Below are 13,619 nucleotides of genomic sequence, written 5' to 3' on the forward strand. Positions count from 1 at the left end.
ATATGACCATATCAATGATAATTCATGTCAGCACAAAGTGCTGACTTCTGGGTTGGTAATACCCTCCGGGAATTAAAACTCCACCAGCAGTGGCATGAAAGAACATAGAATTGCTACTCTTCATACACAAACAAAACATAAAATAGTATGAAACTAATCCACATATATATAATACAAAATAAATAGTTACTATTAAATCACGTTTAAGACTTCCGTCACTTAATTCAGTAAAACAATCTTTTATTTTTGATCCCTTCTTATAATTGCCATTCCATTTAATTTCAACTGAGACAGAACTTATCAGAATAGATTATTACTTCTTAGTGAATCAAGTCGACTTTCTTTTTCGTATGAAACAAACAGTATAATGATTTTTTATAAAGTACAAAATATGCATACGAGAAACAAATTCTTCCAGGAGTACCTTGGCAAAGTTGCAACGAACAACAAAGCTCTTGTCGTATCAAGAGATTATCAGGGTAAAGTTAGCTATTCCTGTAAATTATACGGTTCTGGCTCTATTTGCTTAGAAATAGCTTATCGAATAAATACACAAGAGCATGTTTGGTTAGTCGCTACGAAGTCAAAACGCCAATATCGTGCTTGATCATGATCTTGCACATACTCTGAATTATCATAAAATTTTTGAATTTCCTTGGCATCGCGATATATTTCACTATAGTGGAGCTGTACCTGCTAACCCTTTCAGAGCACCTGACTTATCCTCAGCTTTTGGTAGGTTAATGTTCATCAGTAGTTAAGATTTTTACATATACATTTTTTGTTATTTAATTTTGGCGATCTTGCACAATATTTTGTAATATTGTTGTTTGTTGAAATGCATTAAGCCTTGTATCGGTTTTTGACACTTGAACATGAATACATGAGTTCAGAAACCTCATTTGATCGGATTAAAGATTTATAAGTAGAGATCAAGACAAGGAAGCGTCTATCATTGGATCTCATAATATCAAGGCTAGCTTGTTTGCGAGTACAGCAGTACTTATGTGTGACTGCTTTGCTAATACTAGTGGATCTTAAACAATTAATTTAAAAAAAAATTGTTTTAAAATGTTATTTGGAGAAAAAGAAAGAAAGAGAGAGCAATCAACCAATCAATCAATCAATACCTTGATGTGGAATGTGTATTTCATTTAAGTATAAGAACTATATTACATGTTTTTCTCATGGTCCTTATACTTTCTTTGTTTGTTGATTTCCATATAAGATATTTTTGTTTTTCGGTGTTATATGCCTTTAAAAGTTACTGCAGTGAATTTAAGAATATCTATTTAACTTGAACATGTCTTTTGTAAGTTTTTGATTCATATAAGGCATCTATATATTCTAGTGCATAAAACAATATTTATTCAAGTATATTAGTCTATGAACTTAACAAGTAAGTTTTGTTGTGCATGAATTATATAAAGTCAGTGTTAGGTCTTGAGAGTGATTGCGTATGTGCAATCTACAATTTGCGCATTTACAATCATATTTTTTTTTCAAGGATTATATATACCTAAATAATTTTAACAAAACACGACTTTTCATTCTTCAGTAAAAACAATGTAATGACGTTTTCTTGGGAACAATAAACGTTTCATTTACGCCTCCGCTTTATTAGTTGGAAGGAGGCCCAGTAGGACATACATTTACTTGTCCCTATGTCAAAGGACTATGTTTTTATAAAATAGTTGCCGTTAAATAGTATCTAAAAAAACATTCGTTTGAAACAAAGGAATAAGGGTCTTAATCTCCACTTGTAATACATAATATGCATTTGTAAAGGAGCAAATAACAGGAAGCCACTGTCATGGGCCATGGTGAAGTTGCATCAGGAACAGTGCACCACAATATGGCAAAAATGCAGGGTTTTTTTTATAGAATACAAAGCTTTTTATTATACTTAAATATTCCGTTTTCTTGTTAACTGTTGCTTAACATGATGGATGTAAAATGGTAATTAATAAAAAGAATATTATAATTAATATTATATTATAATCCATATCAAACTAACGCGAATAACATTGAATAGGATTGACAAGACATTGTTAACAACAGTCTGTGAACAAACAGAAAATAGAAAAGAAGTTAGGAATTAACAATACGTAAAAGTAAAAAAGCTTTTTCTGTTGTTTTTTATCTGAAAATTTAATGGAAAGTTTTCTGCGATAGCTCATTACTGAAAGCAGCCATAGCGTCCAGCAAAAACTACTTAAAGCGTCTTTTGGATTGCATCTTTTATAGATACTGTTTATATGTTGTTGTTTTTTTTATTTTTATAGACCTCTGGACTATACAGAGTTTGTCATTTTGTTAAAACGCCGATTTCTTGTTGAAGACTTCATATGTTGCCCTTAAGATCTCGTTTGGTTATTTGTGTAGTTGAGTTTGTTTTTTATGGACTTTTACCCCTAATCCTTTTTTATTCATATAAAAGATTTATATGTGCTAGCTATTAATCGATGCTCTAATTGATAGTCTGACTAACACTATTTTGATTTTTACACAAATATATTGTTAAATGAAATTGAATACCCTGCATTTATCATGCTTTTCAAAAACATATGCCGCATAAATCGCTGAAAGAGCCCCACCTGAATTATTGAAAACTCTCATTCTGTTTTGACAATAATATCTTGGAATACATTACATATCAGGCTTAGAGCTATCAAGGCGTATATAATACATATGTGCATATATATAAATTGCAAACATATTGTAGTAGTAGGAAGACATGACATGATGAACCAAAAACGCTGATTGCAATCTAAGATGATTGAATGGCTAAAGTTAGAACCGATACTTACAATGGAATCATGAATGCCTGTAGTACATATTATGTTTAAGAAATCATAACTTGACAATATCATCGATTATTTATTTACCTTCCTCTCTTAATTTGAAAGTTCTGGACGAAGGTTTATAGTAAGACATGCAGATATTTAAGCCTATATATGTTACATGGTTGGAATCAGTTCATACATAAGAATGGAACAAAATAGTTTATATTCTTTAATTAATCTAAAGTCCACCGACAAAAAAAACCCAAAAAGACATCTAGACATAAACATAAGGTCTGCAATGATAGACAAATATCTATACAGAATGCTAAGTTCTACATTGTCAATCACAAATAATAACAAATATGTATGTTCTAGACTCCGTCCAAATGGTTAACCTCGGCTGTCTCGTCCTCTCTCCATCTCTTAGATGGAGGAACACAATCGATCGAGTTGTGACGTATGATACTAAGTGTTTAACTTTAAACGATACATCAATATTGGTATTACTAGTATCAAAATAATGCTTTTTATTTGTAACCCATTGTGCACCTTATATAGTTTTACATGTTATACACGTATTAAGGTCATTTTGGGGGTTCTTTTCTATTCTTAAATGATTCATATTTTTGACTTCCAAACTTTATTGTCTCGCGTAGTGACATATCTGATTAAGCGGTTATTTTACAGAAGTGGGTGTTTTGCAAACTGAAATCGCATAATTTTGGTATAAATATACAATTTCGTCTTGTTTGTGGAAAAAGGTATTAACGTTAAACGTACTTAACTCATAGTGCATTAAATTAATTCAAAGAACATATGGTTCAGCCTCAACTTGATGCACTAACAGGATCTGTTATGCCAGATCAAGGTTATATGCGGAAATTATCTAATTAGTAGATGACTGAATAAACTGATCAACATAGCAATTTCCGAACAGGATATAGATAAAAGATCAATGGCTCCCATTTAAGCAAGAAGGGCTGCAAGTGCTTCGTGTGTCTAGCTTTATGAAGTTCACCTACTCCAATATATTTTATTGAATGTGGTTGCATTAATTACATCCTGCAACGTCAAAATGAGCTTCCATTTTAAAGTGTACATTACGTCATATATTATTGCAAACTACTGAAGTCTCTTAACATTTTTCAAACAAAGGGCATGATTTGTGATTATTTGCACCAGACAACAATGTAGAACAAAAAACCAACAAACAAGGCGAAAACACATAAAAAAATAGATGTATTTAACGTGCAAGTTACACCTCAAAATAAGAAAAATGATTAAGCAAACGAAAACAATTTAAGGCATGCAAGTGATAAGTTTAGCTAACCAAAGAAGATAACATTAGGATATGCCTGTACCAAATCAGGAGAAAAAAATAGTTACTTTCTATTCATTTCATGTGTTAAATTTTTGATTTTTCTATTTCATAAGAGACTGTCCGTTCTAAAGTAATTTTCTTTGGAGTTTTTTTTTTTTTTTTTTTGTTATTTTACTTTTCTCCTTGTCAATTCATGTCATTATGAATAATAAAATGAAAAAAAATATATAATCCACCCAAAGCAATTCATCATTGCAAACAACGACCACGCATTTATAAACAAAATAGAGTTACAGTTGCACCGTAGCACATGTATGAAATAAGTAAACTACATAATATTTTGCTAACTAAATCGTATTACTGTAATAAAGTGAAAGAACATACAATTGCTACACCTTATACCCAAACCAAACATAAAAAAGCATATATTTAATTCACAAATCTATAATACAAAATAATAAAACGTTATTATTAAATATCGTATACGACTTCCGTCACTTAATCAAGTAAAACATTTTTTTTAAATTCTAGATCCCTTCTTATAATTGCCATTCCATTTAATTTCATCTGAAGCAGAACTTATGGGAATAGATTATTTCTTCTCAATAATTTAAGCTGACTTTCTATTTTGTATGAAACAAACAAATAATATGACGAATGTATATAAAGAACACAATTTGCTTACGAGAAACAAATTCTTCCAGGAATTTCAAAGAAGCTCCTGACGTATAAAGAGTTCCTCGGGGTGAAGTAATCTAGTTTCATTTAATCAAACGGTTCTGGCCTCTATTTTCTTGGGAACAGCTCATCGAATAAATGCACAAGAACATGTTTGGTTTGTTGTTTCGTAGTCAAAACGTCAATATCTTGTTTCATCATGATCTTGCACATACTCTGAATTATCATAAGATTTTTTAATTCCATTGGCATAACGATATGTTTCACTATAGTGGAGCTGTACCTGCTAACCCTTTCAGAGCAGCTGACTTATCCCCAGCTTTTGTAAGGTTAATCAGTATTTGGAGTTCTGTGTTGTGCTTTTAACATATATATTTTTTTGTTATTTAATTTTGGCGGTCTTGCACAATATTTTGTAAAATGTTTGTTGAAAAGCATTATGTGTTGTTTTATAGTATGAAACATATATAAATTAAATACGAATATTTTAAGTTATTATTTTGTTTATCGTTTGTTCTTGATATGTCAGATTTTGACACTTGAACTTACATGAATACATGAGTTCACTTACCTCATTTGATCGGATTAAAGATTTATAAGTAGAGATCAAGACAAGGAAGCGTCTATCATTGGATATCATAATATCAAGGCTAGCTTGTTTGCGAGTACAGCAGTACTTATGTGTGAATGCTTTACTAATACAAGTGGATCTTAAACAATTGAATTAAAATTATATTTGTTCTAAAATGGTATATGGATAAATAGAAAGAGAGAGAGAGAGAGAGAGAGAGAGAGAGAGAGAGATAGAACAATCAACCAATCAATCAATACCTTGATGTTAAATGGGGTTTGTCACTTAAGTATAAGGACAATATTACATGTTTTTCTCGAGGTCCATATACTTTCTATGTTTGTTGATTTCCGTATAAGATATTTTAGTCTTTCGGTATTAAAAGCTTTTAAAAGTTACTGCAGTGAATGTAAGATATCTATTTAACTTGAACATGTCTTTTGCAAGCTTGGATTTATCTGAGACATCTATATGTTCTAGTGCATAAAACAATATTTAGTCAAGTATATTAGTTTAGTGAGAGCTATTGCGTATGTGCAATCTACAATTTGCGCATTTACAATCAATTTTTTTTTCAAGGATTATATATACCTTAATAATTTTAACAAAACACGACTTTTCATTATTCAGTTAAACAAATGTAATGATATGTTCTTGAGGACAAAACACTTTTCAAATATGCATCCGCTTCAATAATTGGAATGAGGCCCAGTAGGACATACATTTACTTGTCCCTATGTCAAAGAAGTATGTTGTTGTTAAATAGTTGCCGTTAAATAGTATCTAAAAATCATTCGCATAAAACAAAGGAATAAGGGTCGTAATCTCCACTTGTAGTACACAATATGCATTTGTAAAGGAACAAATAACAGGAAGCCACTGTCATTGGTGAAGTTGCATCAGGAACAGTGCACCACAATATGACAAAAGTGCAGTTTGTTTAATAGATATAGGAAGATGTGGTGTGAGTGCCAATGAGACAACTCTCCATCCAAATAACAAATTAAAAAAAATAAACCATTATAGGTTAATGTACGGCCTTCAACACGGAGCCTTGGCTCACACCGAACAACAAGCTATAAAGGACCCCAAAATAACTAGTGTAAAACCATTCAAACGGGAAAACCAAAGGTCTAATCTATATAAAAAAAAAACAAGAAACGAGAAACACGTATAAATTACATAAACAAAGCCTCTTATTATACTTAAATATGTCTTTTTCTTATTAACTGTTGCTTAAAATAATGAAAGTAAAATGGTAATTCGTAAAAAGAATAATCTAAAAAGGATTATCATAATCCATATAAAACTAACGTGAATAACATTGAATAGGATAGACAAGGCATTGTTTACAACAGTCTGTGAACAAACAGAAAATAGAAAAGAAGTTAGTAAATAACCATAGGTAAGAGTAAAAAAGCTTTTATTGTTGTTTTTCATCTGAAAATTTAATGGAAATTTTTCTGCGATAGCTCATTACTCAAGGCAGCCATAGCCGTCCAACTAAAACTACTAAAAGCGTGTTTTGGATCGCATCTTTTATAGATACTGTTAATATATTGTTGGTTTTTTTTTATAGACCTCTGGACTATACAGATTTTGTGATTGTGTTACAACACCGATTTATTGTTGAAGACTGCATATGTTGTCCTCTAGATGTCGTTTGGTAATTTGTGTATTTGAGTTGGTGTCCTATAGGCATATACCCTATAATCTTCTTCCATAATAGAAAAGATTTATATTCGAAAGCTAGCAATCAATGCTATAATTGATAGCCCGACTAGACACTATTTTGATTTTTACACCAATATATTGTTAAATGAAATTGAATACCCTGAATTTATTATGCTTTTCAAAAACATATGCCGGTCAAATCGCTGAAAGAGCCCCACCTGAATTATTGAAAACTCTTATTCTGCTTTGACAATAATATCTTGGTGTACATTATATATTAGGCTTAGAGCTATCAAGGCGTATATAATACAAAATGTGTACATGTATGTATAAATTGCAAGCATAATGTAGTAGTAGGAAGATTTGACGCTGATTGCAAGCTAAGATGATTGAATGGCTAAAGTTAGAACCGCTACATACATTGAAATCATGAATGCCTGTAGTACATATACTAGTCAACAAAAGAAACGATACACGACTTTGGAATAAAATTTATCAAATAGTTTAAAACATAAAACAAAATAAGATACACTATTTCAAAAAGCTTTCATTTGCAATGTATGCACATATGATAATGAATCAGAACCTGTCGGAACGTAACTAAATTCTGTGCAAACGATCATAGGGTGCAATTTTTTTTGCGGAAAGTTGTATAAAAAAATCTACACACAATTTTCCAATTACCAAATGAATTTTCAAATTTGTTTAAAAATATTCAATATACTTATCAAGTCATGTTATTGATGTTACTAATGGGTTTAAATATATATATTTTTTTAATTTTTGGTAAAAAAAGTGTTTTTTGAAATCTCATAAAATGCAAAAAAAAATATTTTGGTCCTAAATCAATGCTTCAGATATGGAAACAACACTGTAAATTTGGAACCTTTCGAATTAGTTTTAAGATTGTAACTGTTTTTTTAATTTCACTTTACACATACTGTCTATGGTGTATCAATTGATAAAGTATACATTTTAACGATTTTTTGTGGGGCCGAACTTTGCTTTACTAATAAAGGAAGAAACTGTATGATTTTTTAAAAAAATTGATGGCAAACATTGTCTTTATCTTCAAATGAGAGATTGGCATCATTAGTTGGAATTTCTGCTTTTCAAATTGTCGTTTTATGTAAATTTTATATAAAAAAAAATCGCCAAATGAGGTCATGAAAGCAAAAATATTTTTCAAAACGGATTTATATTTCCATGGTCATTACGTATTACTACCTTCACTATTGGTCCTATAAACGGAAAACTTCATCTTTAATTTGAAAAAAATAGTCGTGTACCGTTTCTGATGTTGACTAGTATATTATGTTTAAGAAATCATAACTTGACAATATCATCGATTTTTTATTTACCTTCACCTCTTACTTTGAAAGTTCTGGACGAAGGTTAGTAGTAGACATGCAGATTTGAATGCTTTAAATGTTATATGGTTGTAATCTGTTTATATATAGGAATGAAATTAGATATCCTGAATATTCTTTAATTAGTCTAAAACAACCGACAAATAAAACAACAAAAGAACATCTAAACATTAACATAAAGTCTGCAACGATAGACAAATATTTATACAGTATGTTAAGTTCTACAGCGTTAATCACTTAATGACAAATATGTATGTTCTAGACTCAGTGCAATCGGTTAAACTCGGGTGTCTCCGCTTCTCTCAATCTCTTAGTTGTTGTTATGACGAATGAGACTAAACATTAAACGATAAATCAATATTGGTATAATTAAAATGATACTTTTCATTTGTCACATTTTGGGCACATTAGATAGGTTTGCCTGTTTTACAGGTATTAAGGTCATTTTGGGATTCTTTTCTTTTCTTAGATGATTCATATTTTTGAGTTCCAAACTTTATTGTTTCGCACACCTGAATACACTTTTTCAGGAGTGGGTGTTTTGCAAGCTGAAATCACATAGTTTTGGTAGTAATATACAATTTTCATTCAAATTATCTTGTTTGGGAAAACATGTATTAACGTTAAACGTACTTAATTCGTAGTGCATCAAATTTATTCGACGAACATATGGTACAGCCTCAACTTGATGTACTAACAGGATCATTTCTGCACGATCAAGGTTATTTGCGGTAATTATCTAATTAACAGATGGCTGAATAAACTGATCAAAATCGCAATTTCCGAACAAGATGTAGATATAAGGTCAATGACTCCCATTTGAGCAAGAATATGTGCAAGGGATTCTTGTGTCTAGCTTTTTGCAGTTCACCTACTCCAATATATCTTATTGGATGTGGTTGCATTTGTTTACATCCTGCAACGCAAAAATGAAATTCTTTTTTTAAGAGTACATTACATCATACATAATTGCAAACTACTACAATCACTTAACACTTTCAAACAAAATGCATGATTTGTGCTTATTTGTACCAGTAAAACAAAATACCAACAAACTAGCGAAAACACAAAAAAGTAAATAGATGTATTAAACGTGCCAGTTACACCTCAAAATAAGTAAAATGACTAAAGCAAATACAATCTAACTCTGGTATCTTTCTGCCCTCTTTTAAGGCATACAAATGATAAGTTTAGCTGACTAATTAAGATAACTATTATTTTCTACATAAGGAAATATCTGTACCAAATCAGGAATATAACTGAAAAATGAAATATATATATATATTATATAAATCAACCCAACGCAATTTATTAAATTGCAAACGACGGCTACGGTGCATTCATATACAAAATAAAAATAACCCTCATCTCAACAAGCAATAACCTTAATCTGACCTGACATGCAAAAAGCTACTTCAATTGTTTGTAGGGGCTAATAAGCATAATACTGTCATGAAACAAAATAATGCCATTAAACACAAAATGGTAGGGACAGTTACACAGTAGCACATGTATGAAATAAATAAACTATATAATATTTTGCTAAACAAACAAACCTTAAAATAGCATATATTTAATCAACAAATCTGAATACAAAATAAAAAGTAAAGTTAATATTAAATATCGTATACGACTTCCGTCACTTTATTCAGTAAAATAATCTTCAGATCCCTACTTATCATTGCCTTTACATTTTATTTCAACTGCAGCAGAACTTATAGGAATAGATTATTATTTCTCAATGAATAAATTCGAGGTTTTTTTTCGTATGAAACAAACAATATGATGAATCTCTATAAAGTACAAAATATGCCTTCGAGAAACTAATGTTTCTATAAGTCCTTTGAGGGACGGTTGCAACGAACAATGAGGCTCTTGACGTAAAAGAGTTCCTCTGGGTAAGGTAGCAATACACAGTTAGGAGTTTAGTTTGGCATTTTGGTCCCGGTGGATTTTTCAAATAGGAAAGTTATTGTGTAATAAAATTCATTTTAGACAGCTGAGTGCTAATTTAGTCTTCAAAGATGGTTTATAAGAGCATCAAGATTATTTTTTACATGTTTTATGGGCTGTTTTCTGTTGACAATCCGTATTTTCATAGCTAGACCGGCCATCGGTCCAGAAATTAATGTAATGTTTACAAACACTTTTTTTCTACACGAAGTTTTTGACGCAATTTTACAAAAAAATGAGATGAAAGACATATGATTTTCATTGGATTTGCTGAATGATATATGTACACAGTTTCAGAAAAGGTATTACTTCAAGCGATTGAAATTCTACTTTTAGCCAAATTTTGGGGAAATATGTGACATCTTTTCCTCCCTTTTTGCAATATTTTATAACAAATAAATGCATATTGTTGCCATGGATACACCCAAAAGAAATAATATTTTACTTTCTTATATACTGGATATAAAATCAATGGAAGATTCTGATTACATACATATGCGCATATATGACACAAACAGTAAGCTTGATATTGCAAGAAAGCAATGAAAAGGGGATGGTAAAATTTAAAGGGCAAATTTTAATATTTTTTCCTAACTGTTTATTGCTACCTAAAGTAAGCAAATTCTTCTCATGTTCCGGGTTCTGTTTTCTACAGAAAATCTTATTGAATAAGTTCACAAGAACCTACTCCATTAGTCTTTACGGTAGTCAGAACGGCAATATTGTGCTCGTTTATAACCTTGCACATACATGTACTCTGATTATCACTGGCATCACCGTAGGTTTCCCTATGGTGTAAATCAGTATTTGGATTTCTGTGCGTTGTTTTTACATATTTGGTTTTATTTTTTTGGTATTTAATTTTGGCGACCTTGCACAACATTTTGTAATACTTTTGTTTTTGAAAAGCATAAAGTCTTGTTTAACAGTATGAAATATACATAAATCGAATATGAATAAGTCATTATTTTGTTTACCATATGATCTGGATATGTCGGATTTTGACACTTGAACATATATACATGAGTTCAATAACTTCATTTAATCGGATTAAAGATTTTATAAGTGCAAATCAAGACAAGGAAGCGGCTATCATTGGATCTCGTTAAATCAAGGCTAGGGTTCCTGTTTGCCAGTACAACAGTACTTATGTGTGAATGTTTTGCTTATACCAGTGGATAGAGTCTTAAACGGTCAAATGAAAAATGAATATACTTGCACTTCATTACAGATTCGAGAACTGAATCGTATCAAGAGATATTATCATAATCTTATCTACTATATGTACTTTATCGCCAAACAAGGTACACTACATGAACTACATGAACTGTCCAACTCATGCTACCCGGGTTTCTCTACTAAAAACATTGGCCGTCACGAAATAGCACACTAGCTGAAAGTGGCGTTAAACACCAACGAACAAATTATTCAATACATTGATGTCGAATGTGGTTTTTCACTAAAGTATAAGAACCATTTTACCTTTTTTTCAAGGTCCACATACTTTCTTTTTTTTATTTCCGTATAATATATTATTGGTTTTTTTTAGTATTATATGCTTTCAAAAAGTTGCTGCGGTGAATTTTTAACATGACTTTTACAAGTTTGGGTTCATCTGAGACTATTATATGTTGTAGTGCAAGAAACACAATTATTCATGTGACGGTATTAGTTTATTAATTTATTACGTCATTTATTATTTTGCATGACTTATATATAAAGTCGGTGTTAGGTCTTGAGAGTAATTACCGACCGTGCAAGGGCTGTATAGCCAGTCAAGGTCGTTAAAAACTTCCATTTGTTGTTGAGAGTAATTTCGTCTGTACAGTCTATAATTTCTATTTGTGCATTCATTATCAAAATATTTGTTTGTATCTACTCAAATGATTTAAAAAACAACATGACTGATATTATTCAGTAAACAAAATGTAATGTCGTCTTCTTGAGGACAATACACTTTTCAAATATGTATCCGCTTTAATAGTTGGAACGAGGCCCAGTAGGACATTTACTTACTAGAACATATGTCTAAGAAGTATTTTTGTTAAATAGTTGCTGTAAAATCGTATTTAAATAAAATTTGTATAATACAAAGGAATAGGGGTCTAAACCCCAACTTGTAATACACAGTATGTAATTATATAGAGAGGATAAATATCAGGAAGCCACTGCATTGCCAAACTGGCTTCAGGAACTGTGCACCCCAATATGGCAACTTTTCCTTAAAAATAAATAAGAATAAAACAAAAATCATACAAAGCTTCTTATCATACCTAAACATCTTTTACTTATAAACTGTTGCTTTAGACGATGGATGTAAAAATGCGACTCGTATGCAATAAAAAATCTGAAAAGGGTGATTATGTTTCCATAATTAATTCATTGATATAAAACCAATACGAATAACATTGAATAGGGTTGACAAGGCAGTTTTACGAAATTCTGTGAACAAACAGAGAATAGAAAAGAAGTTAGTAAATAACCATACGTAAAAGCAAGGATTTGTATAGTACTATACAAATCCTTGGTAAAAGTAAAAAAGATTTTACTGTTGTTCTTCTGCAATAGATAATTACTTAAAGCAGCTATAGCATCGAACAAAAACTACTATAAACGTGTTTTGGATCACATCTTTTTTTTTTCTTTCTTTTTATATGTTTTTCATCTATATAGACCTCGAGACCATACAGAGTTTGCCATTGTGTTCAAACAACGATTTACTGTTGAAGACTTCACATGTGGCCCTCTAGATGTCGTTTGGTTATGTGCATAGTTGAGTTGGTGTCTCATGGACATTATTATATACCCCTAATCTGTTTCTATTTATATTACAGGTTTATATATGCCGTAGCTACAAGATTTTGTTAAATGAAAGTGAATACCCTGCATTTATCATGCTTTTCAATAACATACGGTCAAATCGGTGAAAGAACCCCAGGCCTCCTAAATTATTGAAAACTTTCATTCTGCATTGACAATAATATCTTGGTGTTAATCAGACTTATCCATTGAGCATAGCTAAAAAATAGTAATTTACAAACATATTATATAAGTAGTCAGACTTGACATGTTTATAATCGAATTGAACCAAACAACGCCGAATGCCAGATAAGAGGAGTGAATGGCCAAAGATTGGCTACTTACAATGAAATCGTGAATACATGTAGTACATATTATGTTTAAGAATTCATAGTGGCAAGATAAGTTTTGATTTTAAATGGCAATGTTACGTTCAGATTTATTATTTAGTATAAAATAGATAACGT

The sequence above is a fragment of the Mytilus galloprovincialis genome, chromosome 2 (assembly GCF_965363235.1).
Source record: "Mytilus galloprovincialis chromosome 2, xbMytGall1.hap1.1, whole genome shotgun sequence".
Classification (NCBI taxonomy): Eukaryota; Metazoa; Mollusca; class Bivalvia; order Mytilida; family Mytilidae; genus Mytilus; species Mytilus galloprovincialis.